At 29.9% G+C, this 5400-nt stretch overlaps 1 protein-coding gene across 3 annotated transcripts in view; it reads left to right on the top strand.

The window, feature by feature from the left end:
• Positions 1 to 5400, top strand: part of LOC106868012 (dual specificity mitogen-activated protein kinase kinase 7) — an 82359-nt gene that overhangs the window by 27523 nt on the left and 49436 nt on the right. The window lies entirely within an intron of this gene.

Consider the following 5400-nt stretch of genomic DNA (forward strand, 5'->3'; position numbering starts at 1 on the left):
ATATATATATATATATATATATATATATAGCACGTAAATAGTACCATTTGAGCATGACCGTTACCAACGTCGCCTTCCTGGCACGTGAAAAGACATTTGTGCGAGTTCGTTGTCAGTGCCGCTGGACTGGCTCCTATGCAGGTGGCACGTAAAATACACCATTTCGAGCGTAGCCGTTGCCAGTACCCCATGACCGGCCTTCGTGCCAGTGGCACGTAAAAGCACCCACTACACTCTCTGAGTGGTTGGCATTAGGAAGGGCATCCAGCTGTAGGAACTCTGCCAAATCAGATTGGAGCCTGGTGTAGCCATCTGGTTTTCACCAGTCCTCAGTCAAATCTTCCAATCCATGCTAGCATGGAAAGCAGACGTTAGAAGATGATAATGATGATGATATATATACATACATTTATATATGCTAAAGTGATGTGTGTGTGTGTGTACATCTCCAGAAGCCAACTGGCTCTCTTACTTGATATTATAAAGGATATGATAAAGATCTTTCCTGAATCATATAGACTCGTAGGGCTGGTTTCTGTGGTGTGTAGCTTAGTGGTTAGTGTGTTGAACTCATGGTTGTAAGATTGTGGTTTTGATTCCTGAACTGAGTGATGCATTGTGTTCTTGAACAAAACACTTCATTTCATGTTGCTCTAGTCCATTCAGCTATCAAAAATGAGTAATCCTGCGACAGACTGGTGCCTCATTCAAGTAATATGGAAAAAATTACTTTGTGGCTCAAACTCTGTAGACTAATCTGTCCCACAATACGATGGTTGTTTTCACACCACATGGAATATAGAAGTGGGGTGTGAAACTGATTACCAAACCCAAACCATTTGGTAATATGCCTTGCTTTTCAGCACACTTTCAAATTGTGTGTGTATCTCCTTTCATATGAAGCAAGAAGGTACTCAATTTCTTTGTTAAGCATATTCCATTCACAAGCTATTTGCTCAAAGTACTATGCAGGTGGGATTGAATCTGGAGCCACACAGCTGTGGAGTGAACTTCTTAACTACATGGCCATGTCTGGTTTTATTTTTTAGCATAGTGTATTGATTTTTAAATGACCCATGTTATTCTCATGAATCACAAAGGTAAAAGTGTTGTACTTCTCAGAAGATGGAACTCGTGTATTCAAAAATTTTGATGTTTAAGATCCTTAATTGTGATAATGTAAGATAGCTAATTTATTGTCAGTAATTGATGCAGTAGCTTGGAAAACAGTAAAAAATTGTAAAAGAACTCAGTATGAACATGACTAACACTGTTTGATCTAATGGTTACTTTTAGAGCAGTACCATAAATTCACTACTTTTAGTTATATCACAGTGAATGAGAGTATAATAGATGTTATGGGATTACTATTAGACTTATTACACATGTTTTATATTACTATGACACACTACAAACAGACTGGTGAAGGGAGTAAAAGTATTGAATTCCTCATTTATATTGAAGATTCTGGAGCTTCAGTGGAATACTGTAAGCATGCTTTAGTTTAATTCAGGAAATTTGGACATTATTTTAAGAAGAGTCCGTCTCATTTAAATGATTGTATGCTATGTATATAATCAAAAAAATCAAGTGATTTATAAAGAAGATAATTACTAAAATAGCACTTTGTAGGTTACTTTTGGGCTGATGTTTCACTGTTCAGTTTCAACTTGGAGCAATATCATTATTAAGTTTGCAGGCTTTGAATGCTCAATACATATATGAGAGATTTGAGTATGTATAAATGTAATAAATTTACAATAAATACATTCATAAAAAATTATTTAATGATTTTTACAGATATGCATTGCATGCAAAATATATCTTGAACGTACCCATCTAAAGAGTTCAGTCATATTCCTAGGCGATGTATGTTTATTAGTGAACTTTGACAAGAAATTTAATTATAAACTTATGTATTTGAACAGATAATGCAGTGTCATTAATATCACCATAGCTTCATTTTATAGTACATGTATGATCTAGTTACAAGACACTTTCCTTTTCATGCTCTTAGATGTCATTACTAGATTTGTAAAAGTTGATTTGAGTATCTGCTCTCATTTTGTGTAGATGTTTATATTGAGTTTTGATGGTTGTAATCTAGTGTTTTTTTTTTTTAAATCATATATTACAATGTCAAAGGTATGATGTGCAAGATTAAATAAAAACTACAGCAGAAATAAAATGGAGAAGAAATAGATTAAGAGCAGTTATGAAGAAATAGGTTAAGCACAATGAATGTACCAGTAATAACTGTTTCTACAATTACCATCTCTTATTTTTATCTGTATGTTCATTTTGTTTGATATATTTTTTGAAACAAAACTGATGGTTTCTTTGTTCAATTACTATCTTTAAATCTAATCTCAGTAAAGATTATACACTACAGAATGCAGTGGTTTAATAGGCTGAAGAAAGTATATGCTCTAAAAATTCTTTGAAAAACTTCTCTGCAGATTATATACATTTCAAACAATTAATGGTGTTGATATGAGAAAGTATGTTTCTAGATATATTTCAACGACTTTACTCATTAGTTTTATTTTTATATCTTAATAGTCACAAGAGATTGATCCTTAATTCTTCAATTTATTATTTGATTAATGTGATATTTTTTTTAAGATAATCATTTTATCACATCGCAATCTTATTTTTTTATTTTTTCATTCAGTTCATTCAAGTGTAAAATCTTGTTTCTAACCTATAAGATCTATTTGCTCTATTATTTTCCTTTTCATCAATATCTTACAGTTCGTTTTTTTCATCCTTGCAGTCATTCATCATGTGAATACTAAATACAAAATAGACTAGGTCATTTAATATGTGTGACTGCAGATCTAGTGAGATATAAAAAGAAACAGTTATTTGCATAGATTCTTTCTTAAAAATAAATCTAAAGAAAGAAAATCACAAAACTGTAAACATTTTGTATTTATATTAATTAGGTTATACTTGATTTACTACTAGGTTATTTTATGTGTTGAGTGTTGTCAGCTTCTACTTTTAAATGGCACTTATCTTTTTATTTTAATATCCTTATTGTTTTAGTTATCGATTAGAAAATACTTGCTGAAGTTTGTTTTTCTTGTTTCTTTATCTAGTTCTTGATGATATTCTAGAAAATATGATTAGAATATAATGTTGTGAATAACACTTCTTACAAACAAAAGCTTCTTTTAACAGTCTTTGAAAATTGAAAATTCATATCTAAACTGACATAGGTTTTATGTTTCTGCCAAGTGTGAGAATCATGTCTTTTAAAAACAATAAACTCTAAAGTTTTTGATAGAAAGAATTCATAACTCTGTTATATTAGTTCTTTTTTCTTTTTTCTTTGAAACCCTACAGCTGATTATGTGTTTGGCTAACAATCTTTACTATCAATGCTTCAAAAATTTCTGTCTTAATGCTATATTACACATTTACAAATACTTTGCTGCTTTTCCAAGTTGTTGGGTACCACTGTTGATTGAAAGTATGCTATGTCTTTATTTATTTATTTTAATTTCTGTTTCAGTTTTTGTATTTTGCAAGTAAACTTTTGAGTGTTGTTCCATTGTTGGCTGGCTTAACAAACACTACAATAGTGGCTGCAACAAAATTGTACTTGTCTTTGCTAAATTACTGAAATATATATTATTAACTTTATTTATTTACTGAAATTAAGCTACATTAAGTCTAGTTTGCACTTGGATGTTCCATGTGCTGATAATATCCTGTATGGCCTTTAATCGGGGAAAGATTATTTGAAAGAAATTTGTTTAGTGCTTTTTAACAAAGAAAATTGCGTTAAACTTAGAATATAATTACCACTTACAGATGTATAATTTATCATGAGCTAAAGATTATTGTTATTTATATGAATGAAATAAGCTCCAGTAGTTTCTGCAAAATATTCCAAATGTTCTTAATTCATATTTACAAGATATTAATATAGAATTAAAAATATTGAAGCCACATCTTCAACTAATTGATACTGGTTTCAAAATTCTATTCTACTTTTAGCTACTATCCTTCACCCCTCCTGGTAAACACCAAATTTCTTTATCTTTGTAAAGAGATAGAGCTGATTGACTATAAAGCTTATTGCAGATTTTTAATAACTGATGAATGGAGGGGGCAGAAAGGCAAAGTTGGTCATTGAAAAATTTGATTAGATAAGTAAGAAACTTCTAACTTCTCACAAAGCATTTCCTGATTATTGTTTTAGTTAATAAATAATAAAATGGTTACATGTTATTTCTGTAACAAATTATTTGATCTATCAGAGGTGTTCAAAAATACTCACTTTGAATAAGTGGATATGATATAGGTTTCGTCCTAGATAAAATTATCTTAACAATCATAATCTTGCTTTTATTCTCACTCTTGAACTTTCATTCATGAACATTATGAAATTTCATTAAATTAAGGTATTAAATTCAGTTTTCCTAGAAATTGATACCTTTCTCTAGACCTTTTCACCATAAGTTTTATTTCATTTTAGTAATGAAGTTAATTTTAAACATTAAGTAAAATACAGAAATAGATTTATTTCTCAAACGCGTGATAATGCTATAAATAGCGTGATCATTATTAATGGTAAAACACTTGACATGTAATCACAGAGATGTGAGTTCGAGTCTCATGGCTGGCCGGCAACGTATTTTTCTGCATTATATGGATAATTTATCCTGATCACGCTATATATAGCATTATCACGCATTTGAGAAATAAATTTATTTCTGTATCTTACAATACATCTCAATGCTTCTAAAGAAAAAAAAAACAAGCTTTGTTTACTTTCATCGTAAAGTTGAATTAAGTAAAATATTTCTCAATATATATATACTGAATTTACATATAGTTGTTTATTTAGAGAAACCATAATGTAGAAAAATTTGGAAGAAAATTAGAAAAATAAATATGAAAGTTTTAACAATTACTTTAAGAGACTTGAAAACTTATACATCATTAAATAAAAAGCATTAGAAAATGTGTGTTGAATAAATTTGATGGCCCAATGGAATAAATTTTAGTTATAATGATTGTCGACATATATAAATATATATAGCGCAGTAATGTCTTTGCTTAATTTTTGGTGAAACTACAATTCTGATTTAGCACTTCAGTACACATGCACATACTCTCCCTCTCTTTCTCACACACACACGTGTGCGCGTGCGTGCACACACACACACACACACACACATTAATTTCAAATATCAGAAATAAGAACCAAATATATTTTTTTAATTATTTTGCATTTATTCATTGTTTTCTGCATTACATTTTTGCTTATATCATTCTTTAAACATGTTTTAGTTTGTATGATATTATATTTATATATGTTTGTGATATATTGTTACAAGCATACAACTAATGTATGCTTTCTTTTATATATATATATATATATAT

Source organism: Octopus bimaculoides, chromosome 1 (assembly GCF_001194135.2).
Source record: "Octopus bimaculoides isolate UCB-OBI-ISO-001 chromosome 1, ASM119413v2, whole genome shotgun sequence".
Lineage (NCBI taxonomy): Eukaryota > Metazoa > Mollusca > Cephalopoda > Octopoda > Octopodidae > Octopus > Octopus bimaculoides.